General features: G+C 36.2%; 1 long non-coding RNA gene across 1 annotated transcript; it reads left to right on the top strand.

The window, feature by feature from the left end:
- The first annotated feature begins 1,967 nt into the window (after window positions 1-1,967).
- LOC108368597 (uncharacterized) lies at window positions 1,968-25,293 on the top strand. Its single transcript, XR_001848400.1, has 3 exons — window positions 1,968-1,978; window positions 14,453-14,464; window positions 25,213-25,293. It is a non-coding gene; the product is annotated as an uncharacterized LOC108368597 (long non-coding RNA).
- Window positions 25,294-26,323: the final 1,030 nt, after the last annotated feature.

Genomic DNA, 26,323 nt, shown 5'->3' with positions numbered 1-26,323 from the left:
TTTTTTTTTAATTAAAAAAAAAAAATCGTGCCTTTTCATGTACTTTCTTTAACTGCATCTACAACCCAGGCTATACTTAGTAAATTTTTTGTGTAAAATACCTTCAGATTGTTGCTTCTCTATTCTCAAATGCAATGCAGTTAAAATATATTAAGGAACCATCATAAAATTAGGACTATTTTGGGATTTTAATCTTTTTGATATTTTCTTCTCCAACTTTGACTATCTCTGGTGAAAAAAAAATGTACGGAGCTATAACTTTACATTACATAAAAAAAATTGTTCATTTAATAAAGATTTCAGAAAGGTGCCACTCTTACTGTTTAGAACAGAAAAAAAGTTATAGTCGCCAAGGACTGAGACACGCTAGAATGAATTTAATATATTTAAATTTAAGTTGTTACCGACCAATGACATGCTAAATAGTACAAAGGTACAATATTACCTGCTCCTGACATTATTTTATGGTACTTACCGGAATAAGCTCGCGATTTAAAATGTTGCTGTTTTTCATGGTCAACCTAGTTAACTGCAATCAAAGACAACAACTTCGCTGCTAACTATTTAGGCGAGATCAAGTGGTTGTTGTTTTTGGTTGGCTTTGTGTTAAGGTTCTATTAAATATCTAATATTTAACTTAAGATTATTGGTTTTTTTCATTCATTCAACAATTTTATTGAGCACACATTTTTCATTACAAACGACCTCAAATCCAATAACATTGTTGAATACCCTTGTGTCTTTACTTTTAAAATATTTACCTAAAACTGCTTGAATTTATTGTGGGCACTTTAATTTTAAGGTAAAGGAAATTTACGAGCACCAAAAGAGCTACTAGCTATTAGATATTTACCTTCTGCAATCCTTAGCGTGCGTACACTTCGGAAGCCGCGCTAAGCCGAGCCAAGAGTAGTGCTCATACAGCAAGCTTTTTCAGAAGCGTTTTAAAGCGGAATACAAAGCAGTTTTTGCTTCAGAATTTTCTGTTTGACCTTTCAGCTCATGCCGCCAGAAATAATTAAAATAAAAAATCATCTAACTTTGAAGTAATCTAGGTAAGTCTATTGGCATCGTTTTAGCCAATTCCGTACAGAAAATTTCGCTCCACCTCATGCAGTATGACCAGCTGAAATTTCTCTTCGCTCGGCGACGCGCCACTTTCTATGTGTACATACGTACCCTTGGTGATCTTAAACAGCCTCGGGTTCCAAACGTTTTAAATCAGGGCTTCGGAGCGGAGCAAAAGGGCAAGAAGCTAAGAGCCAATGGATTTTGCTCCTTAGCTCCTTAAACAAAATTGAATTATATTTTTTCCACTAAAAACAACCGTGTTAAATAAACTATAATTCTGTTTGGCAATACTGTTCATTGCTCAATGGCCGGCAGTCAGAGATATTGCCACGTCAACTTGAACGGCGATGGAAATAAAATTACTTTCCAGCCAACAGAACAACGTAAATTTTGTTTAAAACATTCCTAAATTTTTACGTATGCAGATCGCAGTGCATTGGACATTTTGGACAGACAGAGTTTATAGCAAGAATAAATGCAAATAAAAATATTTCAAATATGTATAGCAAAATTCACAAGAAGTCTAGTCAGCAAAGAATTTGCAAACAATAAAGTTGCAAACAAAGGCTAAGGGGATAAAAAATATTAATAAAAAGGGAAAACATTACACAAAAACATTTCATTTCCATGTGGTAGAGAGAGAAATATAAATATATTTTTTATAAAGGATTTGTCTGATTTTTAAACGAATGTAAAAGAAATGCTTATGATATTGGATTTTTTTGCATTTATCAATCGATTAATTTATTGAAATGCTGAAATGTGCTATTATAAACTTTTTTAATTAAGCCAACTGTTTGTCGCTCATTTAATGTAAGAAACTTTCAGTCGTTTCATAGTCTTCTGCCTTTTTCTTGTAATTTTTGATCTTCAATAAACACTTTTGCATGCGCCTGAAATAAGCCAAGTTTAAAGCGTAAAACATATTCTATTTCGCAACATGACACTTGATTTTCTTTTCTCTGCAATTTTTCGGCAAACTCACAGCCACTTCTCTATTTCAATGTGATGAACGTTTTTTTTTTTATCACTTTGCCACTTCCATTGTCCTTACTAGCTTAGCTTTTGAACGCCTGCCCATCGCCTGCTTATTTCGCAAATGCGTCATCGTTACTTTCTGCTTCTTTTCCATTGTAATTTTACTTTTTTCTCTTGTCTTTATTTGGCTTTAATTTTCATTTTTCTGATCTTCCGCCATCGCACCAAAATTTGTGTGATACTTGTGAAGAGTGTATTTTGTTGCTGCTGCTTCATTGCTCACATATGTACATACATATGTATGAGGACTTGCGATTTTTGTGATTCAAACATAACAAAAAGCATCAATGTAAGTCACTCATACGCCACGTTGTACCGTCACCCATGCGTACAGGTTTGCCGCACTTGTTCTAATAATGCCATGCCACGCACAGGTGAAACTTCAGCGTCTCCTTTTACAAAAGGGAAATAAACAGAAAAAGCGAGCTTTTTGCTGAGCCTTTATATAGGCGCGTGTGTATGTGTGTGTGTGTGTTTTTTTTTTACTTTTTATTTATGCAAATTAAAAATTAACCATTCGTTTGTTGAAAAGTGTTTGTTATTGGGACGCTTTGCTGCGTTGAGTGCTTTTCGGATTTCAGCTTTTCAACAGTCAGCATTTGCGAATGTCGCTCGATATCATTTATGGGAAGGTTGGTTAGTGTGCGTGTCGATATTCATGCATATGTTTTATGTTTTCACTGACGGAAATGGCAAATTTAAGCATATTGTTTGTGCTACGTTTTTGGCTCACACTGTTTTATTGCCACATGCGAATGTTTGCATATGATTGTTGCACAATGTAATTCTTACAGACGCGTACAGGATATGCTTAAATATTTACAAATTCTTCTCTTTCAACTTCTCGTATTTTCATTCAATTTTCACATTTCGATATCGAACATATTTACGTTCATTTACAATGTATTTCGTTAGGTGTTATTAAAACTAGTATTTCATAGAATACATCTCGGTAAGATTGAAAAAAAACTTTACCGAATAATAGAGTAAGTCATGTGTATAAATATAAATCACACATAAATAGAAATAACTCTTTAATTTGGAAATATTCTTCTTTTTTTTTTGTTGTTCTTATTGTCCTTCTTCGGTTTTGCCGCTAAGCGATTTCGGTCGAGTCTAGCTACATACTCTAGTCATTTCTATTCTGTGCTAACTAAATTCGATTGAAAATTCTAAGCGAGTCCACATCTCTATTCACCGGCTCCTCACCTCAAAGGTCTTCCAAAGGTATCGAACTCTTGGGAACCGCTCATGAATTTGTCAACGTCGTTCATTGCGGCACAGTATAATTTCCCTTGCAGTTTAATTGTGTGCTTCCCGAAGATATTCTTTTTTAAGAAAATCAGACCAAAAAACTAGCTAGTGCCTTACCTTACAAGTATGTAACTCAGACCGTACCTTCCATTTATGTTCCAGAAACTGCAAATATTTGTATTTTTCTACATTTTGCAACATAGTCATTAAAAGAAACTCCTGTCGTAGCCAAACGATCGGCTCTCGCATTACCAACTATGTCTCTATGACCAGGAACCCAAACAAGAAATCGAGTATTGCTCCACACTTGGTTTCAGAAAATTTTCTTAGTAAAATTTGTGCCTGGTTATCAGAATAAATCCTGATAATGCTATTCTTTAGTTGATATCCCAGAATCGATGGGAAACGGGCGTGTATATTTAAGTCAAAATAAAGGTTTGCTGTTCGCGAGATCACCAGTTTCTTTCGACTTTTTGTAGCCCAGAGCTCCACATTTGGTAATCATTGTGTCAGTTAGTTAGCGATCTATTTTATTATAAAATCTATACTGCACGCAGTATCCTCGCTGCGTTGATTTAAGAGGAGGAACAACAAAATTGCCAACAAGTTAGATCAAAACGATTCACCTTTGATGATTGGATTAGAGAGGTTGTCGCGCACTGGCACTACGCGGCCAAAAATAGAAAAAAAAAGGATTGGAAAATGCTGAAAAGTAACCCAAGTAATAAAGGATTAAAAAAATCCTGTTTGCAGTCAAGGGATGAGCGAAAATGACTAATTAGTCAGTGCAGTCTTAAGTCAAATATGTGATTGATTGGCTGCAGTTAAAAATTATTAGTCAATGAATGTGACTGCAATGATTCAAAGTCACGATGACTGCATTCTTTGACACCTCAGAGCATTAGTTACGCCAGCACAATTCGTAAAAAAGGTAAAATCCAGCAGGCATTACAACCCGTACACGCATGTCAAATAATTTTGCCTGCTCAAGGACAGCAGGTACGGTAAGTATGTTAAAATATTTATGCACACATGCCACAATCTCAGCTGATAACTTTATTTTCATTTCCATTTACGACAACTAAAACATTCACCTATTCCATGCAAAGTGACAGGCACAAACAAAAAGGACCAACCAAATGAGGACATGCCACATTTTTGCCGCACACACACTTCCAGGCCATTCAAAAACTGATTTGTGTCGACTGCGAGAATACAAGTAGGCCTTTTTACTTATTCCACCAACATTTCCTGGCATTCAGATGTGCATTCATTTGCGAGCGCTATTTTTGTTAGCGCGCTGACAATAGTTGCTAAGTTTTGCATAAGAGTCTACGGCAGCAGCTCGGAGTAGTCGGAGTAGTGCCACCGTCGCTCATTTGGCGCACGCGCGGCCGCATTTTGACACTTTACATTGCCACAATTACATTGACAGGCATTTACGCGTTGTCGACGGTGTTGAACATAAATGCGCACATACACCACTTCCACTCACATACATATATTCATGAAAACACGCACACACTTAACATCTACTTATGTAATATTCAGGTAAGCGCGCGTGCTGACGCTATTTGTGCGCTTGCCGCCGCATAAAATATGCAAATTAAGCGCAACTTATACGGCAGGCACGGCAGGAGTGCCATTGCAGCGCAGTGCTGAAAACACCAACACAAAAATATTCAACAGTAAATGTTACAACAGCAATAACAAATGACAATAAGAATGAGTTACAATATTGCCAACGTGCTGTGAATGCTGCTCTTGTCTCAGCTGCTGCCAGAATCTTTGTTGCCGCCACCGCCACCGCCACCCTCTTGCCCAGGCTTTTGGTGTTGGTGTTGGTGCTGTTGTTGCACAATTTATCATTACTGCAGGTATTCAACGCGGTTGCTGATATGTAGCACATTTTATGCTTGTTGTTTCTGCTGTTTTTGTTGCCGCGAGCACTTAACATTACTGCTATTATTTCCACAACATTTTTTGTTGTACTCTGCGTCGTCCCTCTGTTTCTGCGGCTGCGGCTGCTGCTGTCATCGTCGTATTTTACGGGTAATTTGAATGCTTAAGATATCCGTGTCAGAATTTTTCGTACATTAACTTTTATTGCCACTGCAGGGCGTTGGCGCTGGCAAAGGGATGCTGCGTTGGGGTTTTTGTTTCTTGTCTTCTGCTGTTCGCAATTTCAGTTCTGTTGACACACTGTCGCTTGACGTTTTCGCAATATTTTTAGTGAATGTATTCCTGGTGGTTGCTGATAGTATCACTTCTTGATCAGCACTTAAACCATAGCGAATATTTCATTGTAATTAAAGCGCTGGTGTCGACGCTTTGAAAGTGTTTTTCGTTATGAATAGAAATCACACAGAATTCCTTCTTCATCAAGCTCTACTACATTCTTATTATTATTACGTCGGGTATCCGGAAGTAGTCACTCCATCCCATTTAAGAAATTGTACATATTGGATGGTGGCATGTTCCTACATTTGGATGGGGAAGATAATCGTTTCCCAAGGTTTATCAGTCTAAGTGGGCAAAAGGGTTGTCCGTCCTTAAAATCAAATGAACGATTTTTTTCACTCTCACCCCTTAATCGATAACACCACAGCCAGAGATATCACATATAAATTTTGGTCCCAATCGAAGACGGTTAAGGCATGTCGCACAGGGGGCAAAGTTCAGATTCCTCTGTAGAGATTCAGAAAACTAAAGCTAATTTTTTTTTAATCTAATACCCGAAATCAATACTAACATAGTCGAAAATATCACAAATAAATTTTGTTACCGATTTTAGTCGACTAAGGCGTGTCGCAAAGGAATCAAAGGCCAAATGCCTCTAGGAAGACTCACAAAATTAAAAAGAATTTTTTTTAATACTGAAATTGATACCGCCAAAGTCGAAGATATCACATATAAATTTTGATCCCGACTGCAGTCGGCTAAGACGGCTTCATAGGGTAATCTGAAGTTTGACCCCCGTTCGACATGCCTTAACCGACTCCAATCGGGGCCAAAATTTATGTGATATCTTCTACTCAATATATTAGCATTGACTTAGGGGTTTAGGCTTAGGAAATATGATGTAAAAATTTGCTTCCTACATTTAAGGACCACCCTAGTGGTTAATCACACAGAATATCTCTGTGGTTTCCTCTGCCAGCCCACAAAACCTACGATTTGTCCGTACCTTAACTTGCAGTTTCCTCTTAGGTAGCCTGCAAGAATTCTGAGCACCCTTTGATTGTCTCATTCCCGTTGATATCCGCCAGTGCCCATCATTCTGAGATTATTCCCAACACCTAAGCAGCTCCATAGTGTATCTTTTAGGTGTGCCTCAGAAAGGCTCGGAACTATGCCTGCGCATTTGGGCTGCACGTTTTGCGAGACAGTCGGCCCTTTCGTTGCCTTTGAACCTTTCTTGTGAAAGGACCCAACAGAGCGTCAATCTATTATAAGCGCCTAGGCAGTTCCAAAGAGATTTACAACTGTCATCAAGCCTTGAAGCGTTCTAAATGAGTCTTAGGTCTTCGATACTGAGAGTCTACGCGACATAATATTTATTCTGGTCATATATGTTAAATAAAATAAAGCCAATTTTGCATCGCAGTACCAGTGGTTGAGTAGGCACTAAGTATAAGTGCGTATTTTCGATGTAGATGTACATACATAAGTACATAAGTAAAAAATGTCTGGCCAACTGCAAAAATATTCTAATTGAATGCACATCTAAACAACCGAAAAAAACTCGATAGGTTTGATAACTTGGAAGAAATACTCCTCTTCGTCTGCTTTCTATTGGTCAAGGTATTAAAAGTACTTCCAAAATAGTTTCTAATGAGGTTTTTTTGAAAAAAAAATACTTGCTTGAAAAGCCTATATATTTATAAGAGCTCCTCGATTGAAAGACTTGATTAGGGTTGTAAATTATATTGGCATGGCAACCTGAAAAAAAAATATATCTAGTGACCTCTACTACTAAATACTACGAACAAATATTGATCATTTCTCTTTTCCCTGATTTATTGCAAGAAAGATAAGAAAATGCTGAACTTAATTTTAATATCAAATATTAAAGTTTGCTTAATTATTCTCACACTTTTGCCTTCCTCTTGAACTGATTAACACATCAGTGCACTGAATATTCGAAAGCAAGCTTGGCAATTCAATAATAAAATATTGACATAGAATACATTGCATAAAGAAATGCTATACTCATAAATGCGCAAACGAACACCGTTACACTCACCGAGTGTGCCAATGATATTGAATTCTTGCTGCTGCAAAAAATAAACACATACATATATACATTTTGCATACATGTTCCTCTCAGGTTGCAAATATGTAGGTATAGTAAGTAAGAAAACCGTTAGCATAACAATGCTAAAGAAAATATACATACATATGTACGCAGATTTGTGTGCATATGAAATGAAAGAAAATCTCTGTTGTGACGTTAAATACTCAAGGCATACAAACTGTAAGTTGCGTGTGAAATAAAAACAAGCAGTCAGCAGCACAGAGTCACACAGTTTTCAATGTGCAATTTTCCATAAATTTGTAATTTACTGGCAAATTATTTTCATAAGGCATTTTAATTTTAATTTATTCCCTCTCATTTTAGTGTCAGACTTTAATGTATGCACAAATACATACTACATATGTATGTATTTTACTATGTAACGTCGTTAAAGCCGTTGCTATATTGGAATTGATTGAGAGGAAGCAATGAAATCGATACGTTGATGCCTGCAAACAGCAAGTGAACATCGGCGGCAATTACCCAATCACGCAGCAACGAGGAAAAGAGGAAAGGACAACGGAGGCATGTGCGTAAAACAAAAACATTTCTTCAAAGTGAGGAAGCAGTTCAAAACATGTAGCAACATATGTGTAAATCCAACAATTTTCAACTCATATACATACATACATATATATTTACTTCGCCCGATGAGACTATAAGAATTTATTACACATACATGTACGCATGGACATATTTATATATGCACATTCTCGTACATACTCACATATAAACACTCATGAACTTGTTCATGAACACATAGTATACATACATATATATGTATATGCGACGTTCCACGTCAACCAGATCGGTACGATTAGGGTCTTAAAGTGATAACCTTGTGAAAAATTCAATATGGCGTCCGCAACTATGGGGTCTGAACTAATTCTAAATTAGATTTTACAACTTTTGTGTCTCTGGAAAACCCCACAACACTAAGCCAGAAAAAGTGACAGCGGTTTTTTATGTTTTTGGGATTTCTGATTCCTAATCTGGGGTCTGATTTAAAAAATAAAAATGACAGATCCATATTGCAGCTACCATTTATCACGAAAAAGTTAAAATCGAAATTATGAGCGTATGAGTTAAATATTCAGACGAAATGAGAATGTTACTCATACGCCATGTACATACATACGTTCGATTTTCGTGAGAAATAGTAAATGCATTTTGTGTTCAGCGACTTTAAGAACCTCCGGCTGTAAGGTTTTGAGGGAATCTAATCAATGTGAAATTTTTTTTTGGTTGCATATTTTGACCGCCATTTTGAATTTTACCAATCTGATTTCAGAGTCGTAATAAATTGCCTCGAAAAGCCTCGAGGAAAGCGGTTCAAGTGAATCGGATCGATTTCAATTTTTTTTACCGCCATACTGGATCCGCCGTTTCGAATTTTTAAAATCAGACCGAGATACCAGAAACCGCTATAACTTTTTCCGTCTTATAGTTGGGTTCTCCAGAGGCACAAAAGACGCCATATTAAGTTTTTCAAAAGCCCATACTGCCTTCAATTAGGGACATCTAAATGATCATTTTAAGACCTTAAACTTTGGGACAGATTCCCATCAAATTTCGGTAATCGTACTGATCCGGTTGATGTGGAACGTTCTATATATATTTATATATAATGTATGTACATATTAAAGTATGTTTACATGCATGGCTTCTCAAGTGGGTTGTGCATATATTTTTGCACGTGGATGTTATATGATATTATGTGAAACCAAGCAATTAGTTTAAAATATCGAAACTCCATAATTTTTGTAAATTTTTTATAAATGCTGTTGATCGGGATGGAGCGATTTAAATGAAACTGAGGAATGCGGCATAGCTAGATTTAATTACCCAGCTAGTCATCCGCAAGTTCCTATTAGACTTAGAGTGAGAGCCATACTTACTGGGTGGGTATTTTTTTTTTTGTCTGAACTGGGCACAGAACAACCGCGTGCAGAAAACGCACTTAGACTAAATGCCGACCATCGTACAATTATAACTTTCGTTTGCAATTATCCTTTTGGAACATGTTAAAGATGTCTTTTAAAATTATTATCAGTCGAGATTTTTAATTTAGAATGCATTTTGAAGAATCTTAGTTTAATTTAAATCCTATGAATATATATATAACGATATTAAAGGATACACATTTTCAAGGCTATTTTTCAAAATTTTTATTTAATGTCTCCACATTTATTCCTTAATCAAGCCGAGAAGACATGTCAAACACTAAAACACACACACAAAAGAATTTGTTCCAAAAGTTTAATTTAATAATAATTATTTAGTGTTCACTAATTATAAAATGTTCTACAATTGCACATTTTCTGGACATACATAAATTATTTGACTAGAAAACATATCGTTTTGCAGCCCCTTGTAATACACCCTAATAAAGCCACTGTACTTTTTCCATTTCGAAGCACTGAGATAAATCCTGCCGTCTCAGGAAAAATTTTAAGATGCAGATTTACTAGAAATGTCTTCAAATTTTGGAAGCATTTTCAATTTTTCGCATTTCCAAAATTTTAATGGACTAAAACTTAAACTAAAAGTCGGCACGGCTTATCGTTATCTTATAGCGATCAAACTTCGGACATATATTATTTCGGCTAAAAGCACAAATATAGAGGATCAAAATTTTAAAACAAATTTTTTCCATATAATAATATATATCGTCGATGTTTTAGCAAAACTGCCTAAATTGCCATTGTGGCAAAAATGAGATTTGGTAACCCTGAACTCCAAGCATCGAGATTTTGTGCATGGAAATCGTTAAATCATTATTAAAACAACAAATTTTTTAAAATAATAGCTAGAGAAAATACCGCCTATCAAGGCAATACCTTCAAAGCATAAACCGTTTTTTCGCTCTGCTGTAAAATTTGAGTGCCGTAAGATAGTTGGCTGGGCGATGGGCGATTTTGCAGTAGCATTCATATTCAGCCTCTCACGCGGAAGCAAAAAAGAGGGCAGACAGACAGACCACCAACCTCTGTGGCAACCAGCGAAGCAATCAACCAGTTTTCCGCAATGTCGCATAGCCACTGCCGAATAATATTGCTACCAGTGTAAATTTCGGCATATATGTACATATATAGTACACATATGTATGTACGTTGATTGCTTCGCTGGTTGCCACAGAGGTTGGTGGTCTGATGACTGTCTGTCTGTCTGCCCTCTTTTGCTTTCGCGTGAGAGGCTAAATGGGAATGCCACTGCAGTGGTCTTGCTGTATCTTAACTTCAATTATGTACTGTATATGTTTCATACGTATATACGTGCTTGCATGCGTCGACATGTACGTATGTGAAAGCACGCCTGATTGTGGCGGTTGTTTGGCTGAACGCGCGCGAACTTTTGTGTCGTAAAGACTGAAATTGATTTTCTCGCGAATCATTAACTTGGTTAAGAGTTCATAGCGTACAACCGACTTTACCGCACACATACACACATATGTATGTGTAATATGTATAGGCGCACACATGCTAAATCTTAAGCACATATTTATGCTGTACTATGTGCGTTGGTGGCACTTCTTACATAATAAATACATTNTTTAAATAAAGTTCACTCCATAATTTCCTACGCCCGTCCACAAACGCCACATAATTTTACGAAATGTTCGTGCTGGCGCTGGTGAGCTACTGCTGCTACGCAATTTACAGCGAACTAAAAACATAATTTCCTGTTTCACTGCACATTCTTTGAATTATTTCGCAATTACTTTTGCTGCAGGCACCAGCTTTCACTTTAGCAAGAGAATGTACCTCCCTTGAAGATACTTTGACATTTTCACTTTCTGTATTTTGCATTACTTTCACTGAGTAGCCTCATTTAGTTTTAATAACTTTTCTAGGTTTCCTGTTTTTTGTAAATTCGCCATTTTGGCATGAGTCACGAAGTGCCAGAAAATTCTTAAGCTTTTTCAAGGTATTTATAAGAAACTCACATAATTACACGTTTGGAAATGTTATGCTAGCAACGCGGGTAATGAAAGTGATTGCCACGGGTAACTGCAAGTCCTTCGGCTTAATTACTTTGAGCGCCTCGTTAAAGACTAGTTTCGAAGTATGTCTATATTTTTGTCAGCAAATGAGGAAGAGAATACACCCGCTTTAGAAGTTTTCGCAAGACTTGCTTGGTTACAACTAATTCAAGCAGAATCTGAAACCTGACTGAGAAGGTTTCAGTTACCAACTGGTTTGAAAAATTACTTTAACACCGAGCTCAAAAAACCTTATCTCTTGTCTGTTAGCAAACCACATATCTTCCTCAAAATTATTCAATCCAGTTCGCTTACGCATATAAACCAAAGATTAAAACCAGAGAGATGATCCTACGGCTCATTGAAACAAGAACTTGTTGCTAAAAGAGATTCTTGTTGCACTTCGGCACAGGCGTTGTTATTGGTGGTGCCCAAGTTAAAGGAGTCCTCAACTACTTTGAAATTACTCGCATGTTGTTGTTGTTTGTAGCGGCTACACTACTCCGTTAAGCCCAACTGCTTCTATACGGTCCATCCATAGCCCAGCGGCAGTCTGTCTACCTTCGTCCAGGTGGTAAAAAATATTGCCGAGGACGTGTAAGGAGAGGGGTTACGGTTCCTTGCAGTAAAGAAGCGAGAAAAATTCCATTCCAGTCGCTATTATAGAGCAGTCGTCAGCATAAGAGACAATCGAGACTCCCTCTGGTGATTGAGGATTCAAAGCTTCCTGTAATGGTTTAACAATAGCAGGAAAAATTCTCCTTGGCTTGCTTGTTTTGTCTCTAGAAATTACTGACGAGTGGCAACCACTCATATAATTCACCCACTACCATTTGAGCACCTGTGGGAGATATGAAGCTTCAATGTCTTCTAGTAGCATAAATGCCAATAGCGACGTGGGTGCTTGTCAAAAATGAGCTGACAGCTTTTTTTTGTTGAATGAAGGAACATCGTTTTTTGTTCGCCCTTCATCAGATCCACGTGATTTATTCTTTACAGACGACGCGACTATTAAGCCTAATTATGTCAATATCATGTCTATACGCCAGTAATAATACGATCTTCTAACTAGAAGTAAGAAATAGTGTCGCAACAGTTTAAATCTGCAGCTTTTACAATATTCTCCGATAACAAATCAAAAAAAAAAACATATTTTCCAAATAGGTGTCACAATGACCTTTTCGTAGCGGTGCTAATGTGGTAAAACATTCTACAAAATTATACCTCGTGAAATTCCACTATATGCACCCAAAAATTTTCTGCAATTATTATGCAAGCAAAAAAATTCAAATTAGTATGGCCTTAGAAATAAATTAACCTGCGAATGAAAAAAGATTGCGAGGTTTTACCTAATGGGTCTAGATCTTTCATACTAAGTTGGTATGATTCCGCCCCCCCCAACAATGACCTCGAAATTGTTGCACAGTGTAATCAAGTGCCAAAGCTAAAGTATGAGGGGCATGTGTTGTTAGCCCACCACTGTTCCTCGGCAGTTAGTGAGTTGCCAGTTTTCCGTTCTTGTTATTACGAGAATTCGACCCGATCGTACAACTTTCGTGAGCTCGCGTATCTACTGGTAGAATTTTTGTGCTCTTTCCTCCATCGGCCTGCATTTAGAGCTACTCGCCTCCCTTACATATTTCGTATTCTCTATTTTCCTTTGGTACCATATCCCTTCTCTTTATTTACCTCCTTTTTACAGCGTAACTGTATAGGCAGTGTCTTTCGCCTTGTATTGGTGCGGATTTTTTTTTTACCTGATCTCATCACATAAAAAATCAACGCGAAATTCAACAGAATTTTCTACTAAATGTAAGGAAAAGCAGCAGCAAAAATATAAAAATTTTAACTTAATATTATTTACTTTAAGAAAATTTTCCGCCAGAAAATAAATAGGTCAACACTGCTCCCAGCGGAGCCGTTACAACCACTTCACATGCACACATACAGCCCCAAGCACTTTTATTTCTTGGGTCAAATGCATTTAATTTTTTCGATAGAGAAAAACCATTTTTGTCTCCACGCGTGGCCATGGTGCACTTGCATTCTACAGCAGTCAATGTCACACCGTGGCTCGCGCACAGAGGCGAGTGAGTACTCGCGGTAGCAACAACAATAAAAACACCCACCGAAAATAATTTTCCACACCTTAGGTGCACATTACAACGGAACAATAACGTTGCTGCAAGGTAAAAGAAAAGCGAGAAGCGAATATCAGTGAATACAAAATGCGACACGGGACACAGAGCGCACAAGGCAGAGTGCAACGTGCAAGGTTGCAGCAAGAAAGTACAGGTGGCGGACTGCGACATGACACTGAGGAAGGAAATATGTTCGAAAAAAGAAATGAGAATTGAATTAAAAAGCAAACCGAAATGGGAGGGAAAGTAATTCAAGAGTAGTTTGCGTAAACTTGTTGCGAGAAGCGACGCAGAGCTGCAAAGTATCGCGACAGTAACTAAGCGAGTGTGTAACGACTGTTGCAACTGGCAATTGCGGCAACTGGTAGCGCAAGAATTTGTTTCGGGAAAGTTAAGAAATTTAAAATAGAGTGCAAAATGCTTTTCATTATATTTTTTATAGTGGCATTTGTGTATATAATTTTCAGTTTTTTCTTTTCTTTGTTTCAGCGCTTGCTAGCTTTGCTTATTGCTCTACAGCAGCTGAAGGCAACCACAGTTGCACATTTATATCTGCAATACTCTCACTATATAGAGGCAAGCGCCAAACAGCTGATACAGGAAGCAAGTGGTTTAATAAATGGGAATTTGCAAAAAATAATCAAATTTTTGTAACCGCCACACGCCTAGCAGCCAACAGCTGTAGTCCCAAAAGCAGGTGCAGTGCGCTAAAACTTCCGCAAAAATACCGAAAATTGCAATATGCATCATTTTAGTCCGCACAAAAATGAAATACTATAACGGCAATATTGTGGTGTGCAACAACAACCTTTTGCCAGTCTGCTGCACAAGACCTTGCGCTTGCCACTTCTTTTGACTTCCGAAGGCAATTGGCTGCCACTTGCTTCTGCCATTGTTGCTACAATGTAGTCTTACAGCGCAACAGTTGTACATTTGGCAGTAGAATACTATTTACAACCAGCAACAGAAAGAAGAATAGTGAAAAGAAAAATGAGCGAAAAAATGCTGGCTTGCAAGTATATAATTTTTGCGTTGCTTAAATGGGAAATTGCAATATTATTGTAAGGTGGACCAAAACACAATATTTACAGGTATTGTGTATACATACACAGTATATCTTTAGATGTAACTAAATTGTTCTAAGCTAAAGAAAATTTTGCAACTAAGAGCTTTGTATGTAATCGCCTAAATCACCTCCACCACATTCTACACTATAAACTGAATTTAATCGCATAGGGCCTGGGTTCAAGTCCTGGTCAAGGCAACATCGCAAAAAATAAAGAAAAAAATTGTTTTCTTAAGAGCGGTCGCCCCCAGGCAGGCAATGGCAAACCTTCGAGAGTATTTCTGCTATGAAAAACAGCTTCTCATAAAAATACAAATACACAAATCGGAGGGGAAGCTCGGCCAAACACTAACATATGTGTAAGCGCCAATCTAACATAAATTTTGTCTCCGTTCGTTCGGCGTTTCTAAGAACCATTTTTCTGTAGACGAGGGGAGTTTCCATGGTTTCAAAAGTGTTGGAAAATTACGTCCAAAATCGTAGTTTGAAAATTTGCGTATTTCTGTATAGTTGTTTTTGCAACCTATTCAATTTGAGTCGTTTTAGCATTTTGTTTTACTTCGTATTTGAAATTAAACTTTGTAGTAAATATAAATGTGATGATGAAGAAATAAATAATAAAAACGATTAAGAAAAAAGGTGAAGACAACGTTAAAGATAAATACGAAAATGTAAACAATGGCCAATACATAATAATTTGGGTACCTGTAAGGGAAAGATATTGTATTGAAACTATTAAAAAGGAATCGAAATGAATTCAGTCATAAATACTTAGTTATCGAAAGTTATCAAGATATCGAAATTTATGGAGCTATCCATGCTTATTAAGTTTTCGCAACGTGTAGAATTATTCAAATTGATCAATTTTTATTGAGTTAACGAAATTTATAGACACAGAAACTTAGTTGTGGAAATTTACGTATGGTTATCGGGCTACTTACAAAAATTAATGGGACCATCGAAATTCGTCAAGTTAGCGAAATTTATCATGTTATCAATATTTATATAATTATTGTCATTAATAGAGTCGTCAATATTTATTATCGAGTTATCGATATTTATTGATTTACTGAAATTTGTCGACTTATCGAATCGAAGCTTTTGGATTTTTCAAAATATTTAGTATATTGAAATTTTATCAAATTTGTCGAGCCCTCGGAATGCCCAAAAATTATCGAAATTAGTAGAGTTATCGAGTTTTGTTAAGTTATCGGATTTTAGTGTATAGTATATCGAAGTTTTATCGAAATTTATCGAGCCCTCGAAATGCACAAAAATTATCGAAATTAGTAGAGTTATTGAATTTTATTGAGTTATCGGATTTTAGTGTTTTTTAAATTCATTGACTTATCGATATGCATCAAATTATCGAAATATGTCGACAAACTGGAATGTATCGGATCAATTCCAAGTCCTGCCAGAGTCCTTCAAATGCCTTCAAAGAAATAAAGAAATTGTATTCACGTTTTAGTTCCAAAGCAAGAGATTTTCCGATAAGTTATTTTGTACCTAGTAAGCTAAACCACGTGCTAAGTCCGATGGCCTTAAAAAACTAGAAAAACGGTCGAATTTCGATAGTAACTGACACTCCTAGTTATTATTCAACGTTTGACAGTGATTTATGGAAAGTTTGAATTGCCCAATCGGTTAACGGGTGTGCCAGAGCGGCCAGGCAAATTTTTTTCAAGCATTTCGATAACACTGATCAACAAAATTGAACTCTTAATATGCGACATGTACTTCTTTTGGCATTTCTTACTTTTTGTTATTTCTTTAGCAGTTATAATTTTTGAAGTCTTCATAGTAAAATTGTGAAGCCATTGCATATAAATCAAACTAAAATTTTATGTAGCTCAGAATAGCAAAAGCCTTTAACTAGAGCAAGACACCGGTAAGCAGACCCCTTTCGCTGCCACTAAAAAATGTTGCTATCCATGTATAGGAATTAATATACCATTTGTGCAAATAAAGAATTACAGAGCAACAAAATAATGAATGAATGGATTGCTTCTGACCTGCATGTGATGGTCAGTGAAGGAATGACGAGTGCGAGACGCTCGCACATCATTACAAGCTGGTCGCCAACCCTACAGGTAAATCCTTTTATTTAATAATTTTAATTAATTTGTAACATAAAGTTCCAGTATTTCACTGTTGGTAAAATTTAGGTGAATTGGGCTACAAATTTAAATGTAATTTCTTCATCTACACTTAGGCGCTACATCTGGAAAACATTATACTATTCCTCAACTGTACTATTTATAGATTCTTTAGCCTTTTTGAGAACCAAGATTTTTCCATCAGGGATGCAGTGAAAAAAAAACTAAACTAAAGTGTAGAGACATGTATGCTCAAAGGCTTGAAAACGTCGTTGTGTGTGTGTAGTTTTCAGCCAACAAAACTACCACAGCCGCACGTGACGAATTAAACCAAAGAAAACTCATTTTGAGTATCGTCGCTGAAGTAGACGTGCGCTGAAGAACGTTATTATGTCCAGCTGTGGAAATATAACAGAACAAATAACGAGCAATGACGAAAACACAGATGCTCGTTGCACGTATCCTGTCGACTTTGAGAACAGAGTAAATACATACATACATACATGCATACGGGCCTCACAGTGTACTCCTGTCGTTGATAGTATGTAAGAGTAGTTGTAGTTGTGCGGTTTTTTTTGTCGGCCAGGCTGAGTGCCGCAAATTGCTGACATTTATTATGTTGCATTGATTTCAAATTGTTGCATTTTTATGGCTGAAGTAGCAATCAATTTCGGTTGCTGATGGAAGTGCAAGTGATTAGAGGAAAAAATAAAATAAAAATAAAACCAACCGCAGAGAAGGTAGGAGTAGTAAAATTGATTGAATAAGAAAAAACGTAAACAGTTTACCATTAGACATAAGTAAGAGCAAAAACACGAAAACGCAACTAAATATAACTATATATATATTCATATATGAATTCATATAAGCATGTACATATAGTAGGGTGGATCTTAACCAGGGACCGTAGCGGTTATGCTTTTTTCAAAAAAGTCAAGAAATAATCGTTATTTTCTCACCGATATGTTTGCAGTCAAAAATAAAAGTTACAAATTGACTTTAATTTTTTGGGTCAAATATAAAAGTTAAAATATGACTTTTATTTTTTCCGTTCGAAAAGCATTTATGGAAATAGACACCTACAAGGAGAAGCGCATTGATATTGATACGGACCTTATGGATTACTGGGAGCGTAAAAAATGTATATATCCCCCCAGTAAGAGATCTGGCATGTATTATATGTACATCAAGTGACAGTGACACAAGTCAGTGTAGAACGCGCGCTCTCAGCACTAAGCTTATTCTTAGCGTTTTGCGATACAATTTGTCGGAGCAGAACTTGGCAGCTATGTTAATATATTAATTATAAAATGGAATTCCAAATCAATCCTGTAAAAAGGTGAATAATTTAAAGCTTAAATTAAAGAAACTCCATATATTTACAGAAGATAGAAAACTGCAGTTGAAAGGATTTACTAAAACATATTTTATTGTGAATATGTAAACTGCTATTTTGACCGAAAAAATAAGTCAGATTTAACTGTTATAATTGGCCGAAAAATAAAAGTCAAATTTTAATTTTTACTTTTGACTGAAAAAATATCAGTCAAAAAATAAGGCTTAATTTCCGACTTTTTGGTAAAAAGTAAAAAAACATAAATCATATTTAAATCATTAGGATACCTTGGATAACCAGCTATATATAAATGTTAAAAAGACCAATTCTTTCCGACGGACTTTTTGAATTGAAATTTTGCAAATAACTATTATTTTCGATCCCTGTCCTTAACATATACGAAAATCTCAAACTTTAAAAGAAATGTTGAGGGTCGCTACAAGGGTGTGAAAATATTGATTTTTTTTAATCGCAAGAACTTGACAAAAAATTTACTTTGACAAAAAAATGTATCAGCTTTCAAGTCAAAAATTTTTTCAAACCATGATAGCCAGCCCTAAAAATTTAGTTAAAATTTGGAAACTTTCGTGGATGTTTTAATTTTGTACGTAGAATAATGGAAAGCGGTATCCCATACAAAATGTATATGTTGGTATTTTAATGAGCACCCTAATATGTAGGTATTTACTGTATTTATTTGCGAAGAAGAAATCTATTCGTCTACACTCCTCCGTTGATTTATGTCTTGCGGTTTATGTTCGCCCAAAATTCCTCAGTTTGTCAATATTTGTGGCCACGAGCGTATTTGTTTGCTCGAAGAGCCAAAGACAAATGACCATTGCATAAATGTAATTTCCAAACAATAAATAAACTGCTGAGTTAGCAGCAACCTCTGGCAAATGTCAGAGATAAATCAGTCAAATATCGGCAATGAAAAGGAAGCCACATTGAAGGATAGTTTTTCTTGGTTAGAGCAAAAGACCTCACCGCATTAAGTAAATGCGATTACGTTGAATTTGCAAGTGGTAGGAATGCTTAGTGAGTAATTAGTTATTTCTTCAAAATTCTTTTTTTACAATAACGGGTTGATATAATATACATAGCGAATAAGATGTCCAAAGAAAAATTAACTGAGACTGTATATTCAAATAAAGAGCTTAAAATTAAAAATATTTTTGATAAGAATAGTTTTGTTTGCTCTCCGGTTATATTTTTCTATCAACTAAATTTGTTTACGTAAAAAATCATTGACATCGGTAAAGTATTTTAATGGTACAAATATATATAATTTTCTCAAGCGATTACAGATACCTACGAGTACCGGTATGAATGCTAAACATACACTTATATATATACACGCCTTGTCAAAATTATAAGTATAATAAAATTACAGTTTGAAAAACTAAAACCTCCCTATTATAATTGCCATCCATACTGTCATCAGCTATGTAACTTGAGAATAAAAATCGCTGCAACCTTTAGGCGCATCAATATTACATAGTTACATCCCGAGCTAATAAAAGGAAGGTACAAAAAATATAGTTTATTCTTTAGAAAAACCTTACAAATCTAACTTTCACACTTTGTGCAATATTTAAAGTATTGTAGTTTTCGTAAAAATGTCAAGCTATTTAATCAGATTTCCTCGAAAGCTTTTGAGTAGGTTATTTGGTAGCCCATTAAATTTTAGTAGAATAAGATTCACGTCTGCAGTAGCTAGGATTTACCGTTGATTTTTGACAAACGTTTTTATTTGAGGATTTGCTTACTTTCTTCTATTGAAAAAAATTAAAAGTGTGCAGTATACATTGTATTGAAGAAAATGCCAGAACACCGTCAGCAAAACAAAATGCCAAAAATCAACGGTAAGGCTTAACTACTTCCGGCTTAGCCCTTAGGTTAGGCTAGATTAGAGTGGGCTGCCTCAGCTAAAGCGCAGAGGCACACATAAGTTAAAAAATCCCGCTGTAATGCCATTACCTTAGTATTGAGAATGCGTGCCGAGTTTTTGTCAATTAAGCAGTCTAAAAAGTAAATACTTATTGAAGAAATGGTTGCGCCTTTTGGCTAGTTCGGAACAGAGGCGGAGATAATATTCGATGATCTCCACCTCTTTATCGTCTCTGCAACTGCGGTAAAAGTCGATGGTTGGAGAGCTCAGCCTCTCATCAGGCAATGCCCGGCACAGAGGGACGTTAAACGATTTTTTTTATAGCCGAAAATTTAATGAATGGACTTTGACGAATCTTGGTTTTAGCAGGATGGCCCTAAATTTCCCACAGCCTACGCCACAATTGATCTTTTGCCGCCCAACTGAGAGAACGCTTTTACGTTACTATGTTTTCACAATGGATAAATATATTAACAAATGAGCTGATAAATATTTTGAAACACTGCATTTTTTAATGAAAATAATCAATGGAGAAAAAATTTTACCACAAAGGGCCTTATGAGTAAAAACTAAGCAATTGCTGTTTCTTAAAATTTCAGACCTTTTTGTCGATTTATTCAAACAAATTTTAATAAAAGGTCTGAGATTTCAAGAAAAAACAATTGCTTATTGTTTTATTCACAAGACTCAAAGTATCTCGACCAAACCTATTTCAATTGTTGATGCTACTGTAAAATTTCAACGAAAATCGGTTTTTGTGATTGATTGGATTTGAGAGAACTACAATAGAACATAAATTTGCGACTTATAATAGCTTAGATATTTTAAATCAATTTTTCATGTAAAAATTTGCACATGTGTAACTTGATAGCCTAGTTGCTGTGGACGCATACACTCAGTTTTAGTTCAGATTATTAAATTCCAAGCTATTCATTTAAGAAGCCATTTTTAGAAGAGCAAATGCATAACAAATTATCTCCTTAAAATTCCCGTTTTGGTTGTTGGTCCTTAAACATAAATAAATTTTTAGGAAACTTTATGAAACTAATTTCAGGATAATAACTCCACCACTAACATTTACACACTTACAGCAGCTTGTAGGCATCTGCAGTCACCAATAGTTCACCCCTTGTTTTATGTACCTTTCTTTTAGATATATACATGCATTTGCATGGAAGTTTATTTTTCCACAATACTCGCATAACATTTGCGGTAAAGTATTTTCAAATAAAATTTGTCTACATTTTTAATAAACTTGAGCACATTTTCAAGTGCCACTCTGTTGCACAAGCCGACCACAATATAAGAAAATACAACGTACATACATACATATATTAGTATATGTTTGTGTTATATGTAAAGCAGCAAAATAACAAATAGTAAAACAAAATGTAAAAAATATTTATTGCTTTAAATATTCAAATAGCAAGAGGATGACTTTCATGTGTATATGTATTTGTATGTGTGTGTGCCTAAAGAATACGGCACTCTAATGCACTCAGTGGGTACTCATGAATACTAAAGAGTACATGTGAAGAGCACTATACACATTTATTCAAGCCAATATTCTAGATTTTTTTTTTTTTATTATTTATTTTTTAAGCGAAGATATTCAAAAAGTAAATATTTTTACCTCAAAACGATATCGTCGTTTTTTATCAAAACACTTCAGTGCTAGCCCCAAACGGAGCCCTAAGTCAATCTACTTCAATTTTATTCTTTTAAAGCGTATTGTCGATTGGTGCGCCACCGTTTTTGAAATCAAGCCAAATTCACCTGGTCTTTCCATGGCTTTACTTTTTCAGTGTACGTCATGTTCAAGCCAGTAGAGCCGCTTTATTATAATATACTGCACTATATCCCATCATTCTATCGTATTTGATGTTCGTCGCTACCAACGCATAAACGGCCTTGAATCATCGAAAGTTGTCAATATCCACTTCTAAATAAGCAGTTACCTCAGAAAGATATTCAAATAAAGAAACTAGCCGCATGATTTTTCATCGAACAATGGTCAATTAAGCGCCGAACAACATTAAAAGTTTCCGCTCAGTTTGATTATTCGATCTCTTTCGATTCTCTCCTGGTCTGAAGGGCTTCACAGTTCTTCACATCATTGCTTTTGCGCAGCGTTCTCTGAGCTGGCCCAAAGGGATAAAGTCAAATTTCATCGCTATTTCGAAAAATCCTTTCAAGAATACCGTCCAACCTCTTCGCATGGTGAATGAAGTTATTTGATATATCACTGTGAACGAGTGACTAAGGGCGCTATTTTTCAGTAGGTTTGCTTGACGCTGGCCCCACACTTCACTTCCCAACCATGTATACCTTCACTAGATGTAATTGGAGAAGTATTTTCGTAGACCCAGTGTGGGATTGCAGCAGTCTGTATCTTCAGGAAAAAAAACATAAAGTTGCTGAGAAGTGACGCATCTTTTCCTAAAGGGCCTATTTACAACAGTGCGTAACAGCTGTTGCTTTCCTAATCTTCGCCTCAATATTGAGGAATCGTTACCCTCCTAATAAATAAGACTGATTCCGATTCAAGAGGATTTTCAGAAACCGTAAACTAAAAATCCTTCGATTCACTACTTTTATGGGAACTCTTTTAATATTTGATCGACTTTATTGCGTTCGGTTGAATTTTTAATTTCATTCAGCAATGCATAAGTCAATTTATGCTCGCACAGAGTTTTCTAAAGCTTTCGGCCTTGAAATTATAGACTGCGATTTGCGATTCTAGTTATAACCCAGATTGGTTATTTGTGGGTTTGGCAATTTACAGACAATTCCTACCAAAGAGAAAGGCCGTAGAGTGGTAAAGAAACTCGAAACAAGAGGGTGTTGGCGATGATGTGGTTATGAACGGCTACGTGAATTATGCCCGTAGTGCTGGATATGACGAACAACAGTAACGATGACACTGGTGGCGGTCGATGGCAAAAAGTAGCTAGTAAACATTTGTTTGAAACAGCTGAAAATGTGTACTTTGACGAGAAATATTTCCACCAATTCGAGAAGCGTACTTTGTTGAAGTACAAAATGTAAAATCTTAATATAGAAGACTTGCTGCACTTGCAACAAAAAAAAAAATTCTTTGAAAACTTTCTCATTGGCTTTCCAGCTGATGCGGTGAGTGCAATACCTATGTAGAAAAAAAGTCGTTCGAAGGAGTAAATGAAAAGCGTGCTAAGAAAATCGGACGGACAAGTGGCACATCATAAGCCGCTGTTACTTCTCAGTTTGCCGAGTATATTGAGGGAATGCAATGAAATAAAATTAGAGCGAAAAATCTTTTCAAAAATGGAAGTGTATGCAAACTTACGTTGAAGTGCTTATTTAAGCTCCCCAACCTCACTCAAGAACGAACAGCAACAAAATTTAACAAGGAGTGTGGCAAGCGAAGGAGGTCAGCACAATGGCGAAAATTAGTACAGAGTATCTTAGGATGATTGGAGTGCAGGCAGACCGAATGGAGGGATGGTGGATGACAGAGTTCGGGGCAAAGTTAGACAGCAGCAATTAAGTGGTTACCGCGTAATTGGTGCTCCAAGTTGCAAATACCGGTCAAGTGTGGCAGTCAGGCTGCTGCCTGCAAGCAAACAGACAAGGCAACATAAAGCATTTAGCCATTTAAGGCTCGATGTTGAATAGCTGCAAACTGCAGTTGCCAATTTCAGCTGTAGCTATGAAATTAAATAAATGAATGTTGCATGATTTTCACTTTTTATCTAGTTCGAAAGTTCGTAGGCACGAGCGTATACAAACATACATATTCCATACGAGAAAAGCGTAAGCCTTTATATTATATTTTATATCTTTATCAGCCGAAAAAGTTCAAGTCATTCTGCTACATTTTGCTAATTTAATAAATGAATGCTCACAAAATTATGGAATATTTGATGGTCTCACATGCCAGATTTCAAATCCCCGCCTCCCACTGGCCGCACCGCACCTACCGACATACTTATATACCTACAATCATGCAAACTTTTTTACTCACTCAAAGTTACTTGGGTCACCATCCCTCGGGCGACCAAAGCAATCGAAATATGAAAATGCACAAAACGCCGCAAGCGTTATGCGAACAAAGTTTTTTAATGCAAAAATTTTCGAAAATTCATAAAATTTTTCAGCTCACAAAAAATGTGGCAGAAAATTTGATAGCGACTCCAGAGCGCAGGTTGGCAAAATGGTCGAAATGGTCCGAGAGCACAGCGCATAAAAAACTTCAAACCGCTTGTGACACGTAAAAGCGTGTCGTAACAGAATGAAAACAAAAGAAGAAGATGAAAAAAAACGCACACGAATAAAGGGCATTAATTAAGTCGGATGTCAGTGAAAAAACTGAGAAGTGGATAAAATGTTTGAGAGAAAAAAAGGAGGAATAGTGAAATTTGCAAACGATTAATGAAGGCAAAAACGACATTTCCGCGAACGCCACTAAGCGGGCAAATTTAACGTCCAGCTAGAAGCGAGCGCAAATATGAAGATATCGAATTAAGCTATGTGTCAGTTGGTAAGTTAGCAGCGCCCCAAGCGCCCATCAAACGCTGCCAAAGATAAGAACTTTTTTTGCACAAAAAGGGAAATATTTGAATTGCTGAATAGAAAGGGAATCAAGTTGCAACATTTTGCACGCACACACCCGCGCACAGCATGCAGGTAATGAAGCTGCACACGTTTATGTAATTAGCAGCGTTTATCTGATGGAATGCTTGTGTTTGAATAGCGAGGGGGATGGCAAGAAACGGTACGAACGAGGAAGGACATTTGAACACGCTGAGATTTTTATCAACATACCTTTTTGCAAGGAAATTTGTAGAGTAGTGCAATTACATAACTATATTGGTGACTTCTTATTTTTCTATTAACAAAAGAAAATTTTGTGCACCAGGTCTCCCGGGGAGACAGCTTCACGGGAGTTTCATACGAGCCTCTTCATATACATTGCGCTATACCAACGTCAGTATAAAACCAAAAAAAAAATATTTTTTACATATACGAGGGGTGGCTTTAGAAGACTGCGGCCTAAAGTTGTTTATTACAACGTTTTTTTCAATTTACAATGTTGTTTGTCCAGACACCATTTATAGCTATAAAAACTTTGCTTTGCAAAGATCCTATAAAAAAAAGTCTAGATATCAACCTCGCCGCTAGGTATCATATCAAAACTCTAGAGGTAGATGTCGCCTCGCCGCAAGTAGCTATATATTGCGTCTCAAAATATGCTCTACATACGCAACAGCGCAAACGGACGACAGGCCATTTCTTTAAATGAAATTAACTGGTTCTCGTATGTATGTACATTAGGGTGCCCATCGAAAATGCTTTTTTTCGAAATTTCAAGACTCTACTCCCTAATTTTATTCGTTTTTAAGAGAAATATTATTGCCTATTTTTATAGATTTTTTAAAGGTAATTTAGAGGTCGCGACCTGTCGATTTAGGTCTGAAAATTGGATTTTGTAGATTTATGAGTTTTTGAATGACAATTTTTGATTCCATTTCAAAGATATCACATATCAAACGGCTTTTGCAGAAAATCTAATCCTTCTGTCATTAATTGAGTCATAATTCTGCAGAGCTACGAGTCTGAATGCAGTCACACGCATAGATGCAAAGACAATTCGATTTCGTATGAATAAGTGTAAACGGTCAAATGTTCGCATTTTTTCTTCAATGCAAGAAATAATACTTTTGAATACTTGCGGGAGTTCAAAAACAGAAATGCTCTGCTATAAAATTCTGGAGTTTCAATTTCCTTTGCACCTTTTACGGCTCACCTGGGTCTCTGTACATTACAGCAGTTTACACTATTCGCTCTTTAAACTATTCGGTCACAGAGCTGTTAGATTAACTGTATTCAAGCGCTTTGTTTTGCTGCTATTTCTGAATTCTCTGGGAGAGCGGAAGTATTCCAGTTGGTACTGCTTCTCATAAGCGATATACAAAGTAGCTCTTTAAACTTTGTTTGCTGCAAAGTATGTGAAAATCACACATGTCACAAACTTCTCTTTCATTCTTCAATGTAAGTATTCAACTTTTTTTCGAAAACTAATGGCCTTATTCATAAAAAATAAAGTAGCTTTAAAAAAGTTTTATAAACTGAAAAATTTATGAAAACGTCATTTTATACAGCTCTTTAA

This window comes from Rhagoletis zephyria, unplaced genomic scaffold (assembly GCF_001687245.7).
Source record: "Rhagoletis zephyria isolate East Lansing unplaced genomic scaffold, Rhagoletis_zephyria_1.1 Rzeph_scaffold_03208, whole genome shotgun sequence".
NCBI lineage: Eukaryota > Metazoa > Arthropoda > Insecta > Diptera > Tephritidae > Rhagoletis > Rhagoletis zephyria.
This window is presented reverse-complemented; position numbering and strand designations above follow the sequence as displayed.